We start from the raw sequence: 14,225 nt of genomic DNA on the forward strand, positions 1-14,225 counted from the left end.
AGCTATACCAACAGAGGTTTTTAAAAGGATGGTATATTTTATATATTATTCAGAAAAAAACAATGAGTGAGTGGTGCACAGAATAGTACACTTTCAGAGTGGAAAGTGGACAGGAGAAAAGAGTCCCTTTCAGATAAGGAGCTGTTATGGGATATTCCTTGCAATTCCCCCACCCTTCTCTTCAGAGTCCAGTCAGATGGTTTAGCTGAGTCAATGTTTTTTAATTGGTCCAATTCTGTGTTACGTGGTTTTGCAAATATTTTTTTAATATTTGTTTTATTTATTTATTCCCTTTTGTTGCCCTTGTTGTTTTATTGTTGTGGTTATTATTGTTGTTGTCGTTGTTGGATAGGACAGAGAGAAATGGAGAGAGGAGGGGAAGACAGAGAGGAGGAGAGAAAGATAGACACCTGCAGACCTGCTTCACCGCCTGTGAAGCAACTCCCCTGCAGGTGGGGAGCCAGGGTTCGAACCGGGATCCTTATGTCGGTCCTTGTGCTTTGCGCCACCTGTGCTTAACCCGCTGCGCTACAGCCCGACTCCCCGGTTTTGCAAATATTATTGGGGTGTTACATGGGGGTCAATTCTACTGCCAGCTAGTGTTGTCATAGCTTCTGTATGATCAAATTGATTTGGACTCTACCAGCTCCAGTATCTTCTTCCCGAGCTTGGAGAAGTTTAGAAACTGGCAGATACTTTGCTTTAGCTTCTGAAGGAGGACAGGCAGCAAATTGGCACGAGCACAGTGTCACTCCAATGGATTCCCTGGCACCACAGTGCTGGTGCTGACAGTGGTGCTGCAGGCTGTGTTGATGGTATGTTGAGACGAACAACAAAACCTTTATTTGTCTTGGTACGCTGGGGAAGGGAGGCAAGGCAGGCTGTGAGGAACAACCTCATTTTCTTTTCTTTTCTTTTCTTTTCTTTTCTTTTCTTTTCTTTTCTTTTCTTTTCTTTTGTCCCAGAATTAGGACCTGAGGAAGAGATATGGAAAAGAGAGGCAAAAGATTATGGATATAAATCAACTGACTTAGGTTAGAACTATTATTTTTAAGATTTCTCATGACTATGTTCACAAGTGTGCACAAGAGAAATCAGAACTTGTGAAGATCAGGGTAGGCTGGGGAGACAGCACAATGATTATGCAAAAAGCCTTTATGCCTGAGATTCAGTCCCTAGCAGCACCATAAACTAGAGATGAGTAGAACTATGGAGAGAGAGAGGTATGATGGTAAACAAGTTGATACAGGATTAATTAAGGTGAGTCTTCTTTTCTCTCATATTTCAGTTTAATAACCCTAGTGCACAGACCCTAAATTACACAAACACCATGGGATCATTCTGGCATAGTCATCTACATGTCTATATAACATTTCTGTAATGCAAATTAAATATTGTGCATAATACTCAAAATGTTTATCTGTTAAATCAATGAAGCCTCTCAATGTCTTATTACATTTGTACTGTCTTCATACTCATCTTATAGGAGAAAAAAATCAGAGGCAGACCAATCAAGGAAATTTGTACAAAACTTGTACTGCCTGTATCAGAATAACAAGATTTAGGTTTTTTTTTTAATTTTTATTAGTAATTTAGTAATTATCAATAAGATTGTTGCATAAGAGGGGTGCAAATCCATATAATTCCCACCACCAGAGTTCCATATCCTATCTCCTCCACTGGAAGATTCCCTATTCTTTATCTCTCTGGGAGTATGGACCAAAGATCTTATGGAGTGCAGAAGGTGGGAGGTCTGGCTCCTGTAATTGCTTCTCTGCTGGACATGAGTGTTAACAAGTTGATCCATACTTCCAGCCTCTATCTTTCTCTAGAGGGATAGGGTACTGAGGAGGTGGGGTTCTGGAAGACATTGGTCATCTGCCCAGGGAAGTCAGGTTTGCATCATGGTAGTATCTAAAACTTGATGGCTGCAAAACATTAAGATGTAAAGCAGAGGGAGTCGGGCGATAGCGCAGTGGGTTAAGCGCATGTGGCGCAAAGCGCAAGGACCAGCATAAGGATCCCGGTTCAAGCCCAAGATCCCCACCTGCAGGGGAGTCGCTTCACAAGTGGTGAAACAGGTCTGCAGGTGTCTATCTTTCTCCTCCTCTCTGTCTTCCCCTACTCTCTCCATTTCTTTCTGTACTATACAACAACAACATCAATAACAAGAACAACAACAATCACTATAACAATAAAATAACAAGGGCAACAAAAGGAAATAAATATTTTTTTAAAAAAAAAAGATATAAAGCAGAACAAATTGTTTAGTAAGCAGAATCCTAAAGGTAAAAATATAGCAGATGAGATTTTGGGTCTTTCTGTTGGAAGAAACTAGGAAGTCTATTTTAGTTATATTCCAAAGGGCCCATGTTTTTGCTAATATTTGCTTGAGCCTGATAGCTAATTTGCAGGTAAGCTGAAAGTATTGTCTGGGAAGACTATGTTCGAGTTGGGAATAGGGCTAGAAAGCTAGATCAGGGTAGAAAGTAGCTCCCAAATATTAGAAATGTATATAAATACCATTAACTGTAAACTTCATCGATCTGACCATCCATATCTGTCCATATACAGCACAGGAGCCTGTGTGACCTCTGCATCCCTGCTGGTCTGAACTCATATTCCATGGTCACAGGTAGAAGCGATCTAGGCTGTACTCATTTCAGAACCAGTTTTCTTCAAGTGACAGAATATGTTGACCCAGCCTCCCTTTGGAGAGTAGAGCAATTTCTACCATTGAGAACAACCAGAGTTAGAACTCAGATTGTTCTCCCTTAAACCTATTAATTCATCAGAACTTTATACTCCAGTGAATAAGAACATTGCAGAGCTAATGGTACCTCATTGGCTAAAAGGAAATAATGGATCACCAGGTATGACTGACTTCCTAGCAGGGAGCCGTCAGGTATTAGAAACAGTTTAGCTTTCATGGCCAACAGTTTTTCTTGGGTGGCGAACTTATATTTATTTGTATTGCCTCCAGGGTTATTGCTGGGGCTTGGTGCTGGCACTGTCAATCCACCTCTCCTGATAATCATTGTATTCAAAAGGACAGAGAGAAATTGAGAGAAGAGGGGGAAATAGAGAGGGTGAGAGAAAGATACCTGCAGACCTGCTTTACCATTTTTTGAAACATACATCCTCCCTACATAAGAGGATCTGGGGGAACGAAACTGGATCCTGTGTGGGTCCCTATGCTTAGTACTATGTGCACCATCGGGTGCACTGTCGGGTGCACCACTGCCCGGCCCCCTTATACTTATTTAATGGAAAGACTGTATTGTTCTCTGACAGTTATTTGCAGTAAACTACCACTCAAAATCTCTTGTGTTGCACATTTTCAAACAAAACAGTCTGTCCATTTATACAACAGCACATATGTACAGTGGCATGATTTTAATTGATGATACACTTCTTCATACATGTTGGCAAAAAGGAACAATTCAGGATAAGGGGGGAGTAGGGAAATTGGATGACTTTTCCAAGTCAATTCATAGGGAGCCCTTAGTAAACACACTTGGTGTCAAACACAACCAGACAGCAGTAACCCTTTTTAATTTTGTATTATTTGTGATCAATACTTCCCTGCTCTCTTCAAAACTGAATTATTATAGGCATGTTTTTGACTGTTACAGAGATATACAGTCCTACTTACAGGTATAGCTTCCCTCAGCAATTAATTAAGGGAATTCTCAATCATCAATTTCATAAAAGGGAGCTAAGAGAATACATAGTAAGGCTGGAAGTGGCACCATGGATAAGGCATTGAACTCTCAAGCAAGAAGTCCTTAATTTAATTTCTGGTGTTGCATGTGCCAGAGTAATGTTCTGGATTTCTCTCTTTCCTCCTCTCTCATACATAAATAGATAAATAAAATTAAATATATACTTTTTGGGTAAATAGTAGATTTACCCAAAGTTGCTAACTTGCAGTGAACTTTTCTATCTTGAAGCGTCAGGCATGAGAGTATCTTTGCATAACCATTATGCTATTTACTCCTGCCAACACTATATCTCTTCTTTCAAACGTTTTGTATTTATGACTGAGTCTCATCTTAGTTGTCTTTAGAAAGTCTGGAGTGTCTGGAGTGGGGCACCAAAGTAAAAACCCTGGGATGAGGGTGAAGGTAGATATTCATTCGGCTTCCCAGGGTGGTGGGGGTGGGTTTGTGTGTGTGTGGGATGGGACAGTCTTTTGGTGGTAGGAATGGTGTTTATGTACACTCCTATTAATTTGTAGTCATACAAATCACTATTTAATTAATATGAGAGGGGAAAAATGATTGTATGTCTCAAACTTTTTAAAGCACAGACTGAGTCTCTTTAATACATAGGCTGATTCTTTGATATGCTGACTCTCTCAAAAGCCTAGACCAGGGAGAACAGAAGCAACCAGTGGCACAGCTATATACAAATAATGTTAAAGGAAATAAATTATGGTGATGCTGGGTATTATACAACAAATCCTAACAAAGGGATTTTTCAAAGTTAACCCAATTACCAAATAATGTGATAATAACTATGTATTGTCTTCTTGAACCCTAAGACAGCATTTCCACTATATAGCCTATATTTCCCCCAGTCCTAGAACCTTAGGGTGGGGCGCACTTTTCTGCATGCTTCTCTTAATTCATACCAAATAATATTGCATCCACAGATCCCAACCTAATCAATGCAACAAGTACCACCTCAGGATGCTTCACTTCAGACTGTGTCCAGAGACCTCAGGTGTGGAATGACAACCCTTCAGCTTCATTACTCCAGTGAGAATTTTTCTTTCATAGTATTCTCTAATTCCATTTCAGGTAGTTCACTTCCTAACAAAGTTCCAAAACCTAGATATAGACCAGGTCCCGTGAGATAGAGCATATGTTCACATGGATCCATAAACTAGGGCAAAATATGTACCAGAAAGCAAAAGTACACAAGAGTCTGCAGTGAGTACCTCTCAACACTTCATCTGCATTATTCCAGCCTTTTGGTCCATGATTGGTCAACAATTTGTTTGGTTTCATACGTTAACTCTCTTTTCAGCCACCAGGTTCCAGATGCTAGCATGATGCTGACCAGACTTCCCTGGACAGATGATCCCACCAGTGTGTCCTGCAGCTCCGCTTCCCAAGAGCCCTTCCCCACTAGGAAAGATGGAGGCAGGCTGAGAGTATGGATCGACCAGTCAATGCCCATGTTCAGTAGGGAAGCAATTACAGAAGCCAGACCTTCAACCTTCTGCATCCCACAATGACTTTGGGTCCATACTCCCAGAGGGATAAAAAATAGGAAAGCTATCAGGGGGAGGGGATGAGATACAGATATCTGGTAGTGGGGATTGTGTGGAGTTGTATCCCTCTTATCCTATGGTTTTGTTAATGTCTCCTTTTTTAAATAACTAAAATTTAAAATAAAGTAAAAAGTCTGGAATGTCTTTCAGCCTCTGGCTTTGCCCCTTCTTTCTATGGAACTCAGAAATCCAGGTCAGTTGACTGGTCTCAGCCCTTTCTTTGTTTCATATTTGTTTTGAAACAGTGGATGTGAATGTGAATGCCAAGCTGTTAATACTTTTGTTTCAGCCTACATTCAAAGATGTTTCCCAAGTGCTAACAGCAGCAACCACTGACTCTGGGTATAGTTAGAATAAGAACAATTTTTCCTATGAAAACAACTCAAGCAGAATACCATTCTGCTATGGCACATGGCTATGTATCATGTTACAAGGGAAGTCTGGGAAGTTGTGTTGGTTGGCAATAAACAGTCAAGATATGTGATCAGACTATTGCAAAATAGCCTCAGGTTATTTCATAGTTACATTTGCTTGATCTCATCCTAAATTAATGAGTGTGTTTCATAAGAAGTGCAAGCAATTTCACAAATTTTCCAATGTTAATATAACACCTCTTTACACTTAACCAGTATATATTTTTAAACTTTCAGTCTTGATAATTTAACCATATAGAACAGTTGTGAGAATTGTATTAACCTCTGTATATATTCTCACCAGTTTTTAGTTGTTAATATTTTCCTACATTTTTCATACCTCCATTTTTGTTCCCTCTCAAACCTTAAGGTGTGTGAGTTTCTTTTCTGAGCCATTTGAGAATAAATTGCAGACACCTTGATATACTAATCTTAAATACTTCAGAGTAGCAGTTTTATTTGTTTTTGATCTACCCATTTTCTGATTTATGTGTTTCTTTTTTTTTTTTATGCTCTGTTGTTCCTCAGTTGTTGTGTTTTGAGTACAAGCAACACTGTACTAAATACCTTTATGACAATTGCACTCACCAACCTCAGGAATTACAATAGCAACTGAAGCAAGTATTAAAGCAGTTTAATTACTACCAGTTAGCCAAACAATTTCTCCAGTCCGTGAAAAAATAGTAACCAAATCCCAGTGAAGAAGAAAGAGAAAAGAAAGAAGGGATAGAAATAATAGACAGTTATGCAAATCTACTATCAACTGTATATTCTAGGGGTAACAAGAGGAGAAAGGGAAGTAGAGCAGAGATACACACATAGAGAGTCCACTCTGAGTCAGATTTCTTCCCCAAAATAATTCACAAATTCAGAAAGGCAAAGAAGAAGGAAGGAAGAAGTGTATGACAAGATAAAAAAAAAAAAAGAAACAAGAGAGAGAAAAGAGAAAAGATAAGAAAAAAAGCTGTAATTAAAGAGCAGTGAAAGGGAAGTTTTTTTTATTACTTTATTTTTAATTTAATTTTATTTAATTTTTTTAATTAGCTAGGAGGAGGAGGAAGGGGAGAGTCCGTAGAGGAGGTAGGAGTAACCAGACAAGTTCCTCCCACAATAGATAAGATGCCCACTACCCTAGCAATGAAAGATACCCTAAGAGTTAATTCTGATCAACCTAAAGGGGGGGAAGATATATAATAATTATATATTATATATAATTACATATAATAATATTAATAATAAAATAGAGCAGGGTAAAAAAAAAAACCTGTCCCAGATTACCTCAAACCTCTTGAGCAGAGGCAGCTGATTGTTAAGAAAGAAAAAAAAAAAAAAAAGAAAAAGAAAACCTCAGGACTAGACAAGGATAGCTGGAATAGACAGTTATGCAAATCTTCTATCCACTGTATATTCTAGGAGTAGCTAAAGGAGGAAGGGAAGTTGAGCAGAGATACTCGCAGTGAGAGTCCACTCTGAGTCAGAATTCTTCCCCAAAATAATTCCCAAACGTATATCAGTGAATTCAGTGAAAGCACACTGTTTGGTGGTGTGGGGGATGGGGTCTGTGGCTTTGGAAGCTGTAGGATTAAGAAAGAAAGGATGACAAGAATGAGAAAAAGAAAGAGAGAGAGAAAAAAGGAAAAAGATAAGAAAAAGAACAGTAATAAAAGAGCGGTGAAAGGAAAGAGGTTTTTTTAAATTTATTTTTTATTATTTAATTAGCTATGTGGGGGGGGGGATTGGCTACTTAGAAAGAAAAAAAGGCCAGAGGTTTCAGAAGGGAATAGACTTAGAATGAATGATACTCTCTGGTGAGACAAGAATCTTGGTAAAGAAAAAAGCTCAGCAGGGGAGCCTGCTAGGAGCTGGTCCCCAGGGACTGGTTATGGGGGAGGGGGAGGTGCGCGTTGGGAATAATAATTTAAAAGAAAAAAATTTTTTTCCCTTTTTTTCTACTCTATTTTTAAACCCAAATTAAGTCATAGTCACCTCCTTGGTGTCACCGCTAGGACCCCTTATTGACTGGCCTACTAAAGGCAGAAAATCCTACCATTTCCAGATGATGTGGTCAGAGCTCAAGCCACTAGCAGCTTCTCAGTCCGCCATCTTCCGGGAACCCCCTAAATACTTCAGAATATATTTCCAAAGAACAATGATATTCACTCATATCATTATAGTATACTGCTTAAAATTGGGAAATTCAGTACTTACACAATCATCTTCACTGAAGAACTTATTTAATTAAAAAAAAAATGGTGGTCTCTGGTGCTTCACCATTCTGAGACAACTCTTTTGAATTTAAAAAAGCAAGACAGAAGGGAAACAGGCAGTAGAGTCTTGGGTTAAGTGCAGGTGGCATCAAGCGCAAGGATCAGAATAAGGATCCTAGTTTGAGACCCTGGATCCCCTCCTTCAGGGGAGTCCCTTCACAGGAGGTGAAGCGGCTCAGCAGGTATCTTTCTCTCCCCCTCTCTGTCTTCCCCTCCTCTTTCAATTTCTCTCTGTCTTATCCAATAACGATGACATCAGTAACAATAATAACTACAAATATATATTAAAAAACCCAGGGAGTTGGGCAGTAGCACAGCGGGTTAAGCACATGTGGCGCAAAGAGCAAGGGCCAGAATAAGGATCCAGGTTCAAGCCCCCGGCTCCCCACCTACAGGGGAGTCGCTTCACAGGCGGTGAAGCAGGTCTGCCAGTGTCTATCTTTCTCTCACCCTCTCTGTCTTCCCCTCCTCTCTCCATTTTTCTCTGTCCTATCCAAAAACAAAGACATCAATAGCAACAACAACAAAAAACAAGGGCAACAAAAGGGAATAAAAAAATAAATTTAAAAAATCACCAACAAGGGCAACAAAAGGGGATAAATAAATATTAAAGAAAGCAAAACAGAGGTAGATAGACAAGGAGACAGAAGAAAAGAAACTAGAGCACCAAAGTTTCCTACAATACAGTGAAGACCAGGCTCAAAGCTGGGTCACACATGGCAAAAGAGCGGAGTGTGTGTGTGTGTGTGTGTGTGTGTGTGTGTGTGTGTGTGTGTGTGTTTGGCTTAAGATCCAACATAGGTTATTTATTTACTTATTTTTTATGGAAAAAAAACTTTGTTAATATATGATTCCATCACTCTAGATAACTTTTTAAAAAATTCATAACAAGAGACAGATGAGAGAGAGAGAGAGGTCCAATAGCATGGAAGCTTCCTCTTAACATCTCACATACAATGTCAGGACTAGAAATTGAGTCATAGACATAGCAAAGTAGGCACCCTCCCCAGTGAATTCAACATTTCAAAAAAAAAAAACCTGTTATTCATTTTCTAGATTGTGCTATAATTTACATTTTTCTAATGTTTCCTTATGAGTACAGTCATAAGATTAAACACTTGGGTCAGGGATGCCACATAAATTGCAGTGTGTCTTCCTCAGAACCTCATACCTCATGGTACATGATAGCAGAATTTTTCATTGCAAGTTACTATTTTTCTTCATTGTAAACAAATACTATTTTTCTTCATTGTAAACAAACATTGATTGACTAGCCACTAATGACATTTCATTCAGAGACTGTATCTATTATTAGATTAAATTGCTACATAAATACACCGCTATTTTATAATCCACTATAATATATAAAGTAATGACATACTTATGGTTTCCAAGTTTTTATGTCTATTTTGGAGGGTGTGATGGAAATATACAAAGCAAGAAGCATCTATTCTGGGGAATATAAGACATTACTAACTTCTTTCAGTCTTTAGGCACAAATCACCATTATCAGAGTTCGATGCCCAGATCAATGCAATATAACATCCCCATGACAACAATTATTACTAAACACTTGCTGGTGGTGTGAAAAGAAAGCAGACTCTATTTTATTTAGATTTAGAAATTTTATAATATTCACACTTAAGATAGTTGTTTTGCAAAGTGAAAAAAAATAGGAGTGACAATATTATTCAGCTTACATTAAAAAAATAAAATCTATACTCTAAATAATTTATAATTTTTATTTATTTTACTCTAATGCTGTTTTCAAATTGTATTACTTTCCCATTACTGATAATACACTTCTGATAAATTGATTTTAAAAAGAAATTACAAACACTCACAAAAGGGTTCCCTTAATGTTCTATAGGTGTCTCAGTGAATCTTTGGTTCTAATAACTTATTAACAGTTTATTTTAAATGGAGTTATGTATGCCCAATGTTTGCTCAAATCTTAGTCTTTATCATAAACATAAGCAATAAAGGAAATCTCTCTTGAGAGACTGGTTAGTATCATGATAAATGACAGGTGCTCCAAGTGACTCTATTTCTTCTCCTCCTCCTCCTCCTCCTCCTCCTCCTCCTCCTGCTCCTGCTTCTGCTTCTGCTTCTCCTCCTCCTCTCTCTCCTCCTCCTCTTCCTCCTTCTTCCCACCAGGCGTATTGCTGGGGTTCAGTGTCTGTACTATGAATTCAACACTCCTGGTGGCTTTTTATTTTTCTATTTTTCTTTCCATTTTATTTAGTTATGCATAGAGAAATTGAGAAGGGAAGGTGAGACATGGAGAGATAGACACTTACAGAGACCTCTTTTACCAGTTACAAAGTGTTCATCCTCCAGATGGACTTGAAGCAGGGGCTTGAACCTGGGTCCTTGCACATGGCAACGTGTGCATTCAGTGAGCTGTGTCATTTCCTGGCCTTCTTCTGCTTTTGTTTTTTTTGGGGGGACAGAGAGGGAGATAGAGAATTAAAGATTAAAGAGACCGCTGCACAGAAGTTTTCTCCAGCACAGTTGGGGCTGGGTTTTATAAAACCTGGGTCACATACATAGTAAAAAAAAAAAAAAAAAAAAAATTGGATTTCTCTTTTTCTCTTGATTTTGTTCAGTGTGTCTCAATTTACTTTTGGCTTAGAAATATTCTTATGTGAAATATAGCCCATGAGGCCTAGAACTCTAATGGATTCTTCTCTTTGCCATCACTGACCACCCCATCAACAGTGTCCTCATTAGCCCCTTTGGGGCCTCTTCAAAACCTTACCCTTATTACAAACTAGCAGTTGTGAGGATAGCCCAACTCTGAATGCAGGCTGGATCATCTCAACCTATCACTTGAGGAGGACTGGTCCTGCAATGTGTGTACCCTAGAATGTTCCTAGCTATGACTATGGTTTGCGAAATAAGACTGGGACCCAAGGCCATTCAGGTCCTTGTGCTAAATATGACTATGCATGGGACCTAGGATAGATACATGTAACCAGTTAATTATATTTGTATCTTTTCATCTTGGGGAGCCACATTCTGCCCTAAACTGGCTTTCTATTTCTATTCCGCACTCTGACAACATCCTCCCAGAGATTATTTCTAGCCATCTTTATGTTAACTATCAAGCTCAGAAAAAAAAAAATTTAAGGCCCTGAGCTCCTGGGAATATACTCAAAATAGATATCCTAGCTTCTTTCCACTAGGGTCCCTTCTTTTATTGTCTCTATTCCTACTCCTTGGTCTTTGCTTATTCAACATTTTTTTCCTGCTTTATTTCTCCTATCATGACCTTCCTAGGCAGATGGCTTCACCAATATGTCTCAGAACATCACCTCTCCAGAGTCCTACCTCACTAGGGAAAGATAGAAACAGGCTGGGGGTATGTACTGACCAGCCAATGTCCATGCCCAGAAGAGAAGCAATTACAGAAGCCAAAACTCTCTCTTTCTGTCCTCCCCCCACTAACCAAATTTTTGGTCCATACTCCCAGAGGGAGGAGAAAGTTTAAGGAAAAATGGGAACTCTGAACCCTAGTTCCACAGGGATCCAGCACTTCTGTGACAAGAAACCATGGTTTTTTGTACTATCACTTGGAGGGAAGATCTCCTATAGAACACCTGAGGAAGTCAGGCATTGCTTCCCTTATCTGAGAGGGTAGAGGAGAAAGGAAGAACAACTATGGGGTAATTTCACTCACAGGTGAAATGTAGAGCACTCTCTGTGGTGAGGGGTAGACATGCAGCTTCCTGGGCTAGTGGGGGGTGGGAGTGGGTGGGAGGGATGGATCACAGTCTTTTGGTGGTGGGAATGGTGTTTATGTACACTCCTAGTAAAATGTAGTCATATAAATCACTAGTTAATTAATATGAGAGGGGGGAAATTAATTGTATGTCTCGAAGTTTTTAAAACACAGACTGAGTCTTTTAAATATATAGACTGTGTATTTGATATACGGACTCTCTCAAAAGCCTAGACCAAGTAGATCAGAAGCAACCAATAGCACAGCTATATACAAGAAACTGGGTACTGTACAGCAGACCATACATAACAAAAGGACTTTTCAAAGTTAACCCAATTACCAAATAATGTGATGATAACATTAACTATCCATTGTCTTTTTGAACCCTAAGACAGCAAGAACCTCACATCTCCATTATAGAGCCTCTACTTCCCCCAGTCCTGGAACCTTTGGATAGGGCCCACTTTCCTGTATGCCTCTCCCAGTCCATATCAGATAATATTGCATCTGCCGATCGCAACTTAATCAACACAACGATTGCCACCTCAATATGCTTCAGTTCAGACTGTGTCCAGAGACTTCACGTGTGGAATGACTACCCTTCAGCTTCATTACTCGGGTGAGACCTTTCCTTTCATAGTATTCTCTAATTCCATCCCAGGTGGTTCACTTTCTAACAAAGTCCCAAAACCTAGATATACACTAGTTTTGGTGAGAGAGAGCATATGTTCACACGTATCCATAAACTACTGCAAAATATATACCTGAAAGCAGAAGTACACTAGAGTTCGCAGTAAGTATCCCCCTAACACTTCCTCTCCATTATTCCAAGCTTTGGGTCCATGATTGCTCAACCATTTGTTTGGCTTCATATGTTAGCTCTCTTTTCAGTCACCAGGTTCCAGATGCCATCAGGATGCCAGCCAAGCTTCCCTGGACTAAAGACCCCACCAATATGTCCTGGAGCTCTGCTTCCCCAGAAACCCACCCTACTAGGGAAAGAAAGAGGCAGACTGGGAGTATGAACCGACCAGTCAACGGCCATGTTCAGCGGGGAAGCAATTACAGAAGCCAGACCTTCTACCTTCTGCAACCCACAATGACCCTGGGTCCATGATCCCAGAGGGATAGAGAATGTGAAAGCTATCAGGGGAGGGGGTGGGATATATGGAGATTGGGTGGTGGGAATTGTGTGGAGTTGTACCCCTCCTACCCTATGGTTTTGTTAATTTATCCTTTCTTAAATTAAAAAAAAAAAGTAGAGCACTGAAACACTAGTACGTGAAAAAAGAAAATTATATATATACATGTATATATATATATATATATATATATATATATATATATATATATATATATATATATTCAAGCCATAACTGTGATCTTGGGAGAAATAGTTGGTTAAAATTGGAAGGGGAGGAGCTCAGAAATTTAGTGGTAGGAGTGGTATGGAATTATACCTCTATTATCTTAAAATTGTATAATCACTATTAAATCACTAATAAAACATAAAATTTTAGAAAAGAATATCAGGTCTGCTGTTTAAAGCTATAGAAGTCACAGACCCCTCAGCCAAACTTGGGAGACCATTTGATGAACTCCCAAATTTTCCCACCCAAATAGTCCTGCACCAAAATACATCAGTGTGAAACTATCAAAGGACAAAAACTATCAAGGACAAAAGCAAAAATTTACAAGTGGCTAGGGAGAAGAATAAAGTGATTTATAAAGTCAGACTTTTCTGTATGAACCACAGAGGCTAGGAGAGAGTGGCGTGGCATATTCAAGGTGTTAAAAGACAAGAACATAGTAGCACAATTTATAATAGCCAAAACCTAGAAGCAACTCAGGGGTACAATAGAAGATGAATGACTGAGAAAATTGCAGTATATACTATATATGGAATACTACTTAGCTATTAAGAATAATGAGTCCACCTTCTTCAATCTATCTTGGATGGAGCTTGAATAAATTATGTTAAGTGAGATAAGCCAGAAAGAGAATTGAGTTTGGGATAATCTCACTTATAAATAAGAGTTGAGAAAAAGAAGAAGAAGAAGAAGAAGAAGGAGGAGGAGGAGGAGGAGGAGGAGGAGGAGGAGGAGGAGGAGGAGGAGAAGGAGAAGAAGGAGAGGAGAAAGGGAAACACAAAGCAGAACATGGACTCGATTCAGAGTATTGCATAAAAGTAAGACTCTGCAGTGGGAAGAGGATAGATTTTAAGCCCATTTTTAGGGGGTAAACATAGGGACATAGATCCATGGTGCTGGGAACTATGTTAATCTATACTCCTATTAACCTACTACATAAATAAACTTAAAAAAAAAAGATAAGAACTGCCAGCAACACTTACTTTACTTTACCCTGCAATGTCAAAGGACATAAAATATAGTGAGGGTGTGTATGATACAGCAAATCCTAACAAACGAATTCTTCAGAGTTAACCCACTTGCCGAACAATGTGATTATTGCAATAACTATCTATTGTCTCCTTAAACCCTAAGACAATAGGAGTCTCCCGCTTTGTCTCTAGAGCTTAT

The 14,225-nt window shown here is 39.0% G+C and overlaps 1 long non-coding RNA gene across 1 annotated transcript; it reads left to right on the top strand.

Moving 5' to 3' along the window:
• The first annotated feature begins 581 nt into the window (after window positions 1-581).
• On the top strand, window positions 582-5,419 carry LOC132542042 (uncharacterized). Its single transcript, XR_009553180.1, has 3 exons — window positions 582-815; window positions 4,658-4,763; window positions 5,035-5,419. It is a non-coding gene; the product is annotated as an uncharacterized LOC132542042 (long non-coding RNA).
• Window positions 5,420-14,225: the final 8,806 nt, after the last annotated feature.

This window comes from Erinaceus europaeus, chromosome 1 (genome assembly GCF_950295315.1).
Source record: "Erinaceus europaeus chromosome 1, mEriEur2.1, whole genome shotgun sequence".
Taxonomy (NCBI): domain Eukaryota; kingdom Metazoa; phylum Chordata; class Mammalia; order Eulipotyphla; family Erinaceidae; genus Erinaceus; species Erinaceus europaeus.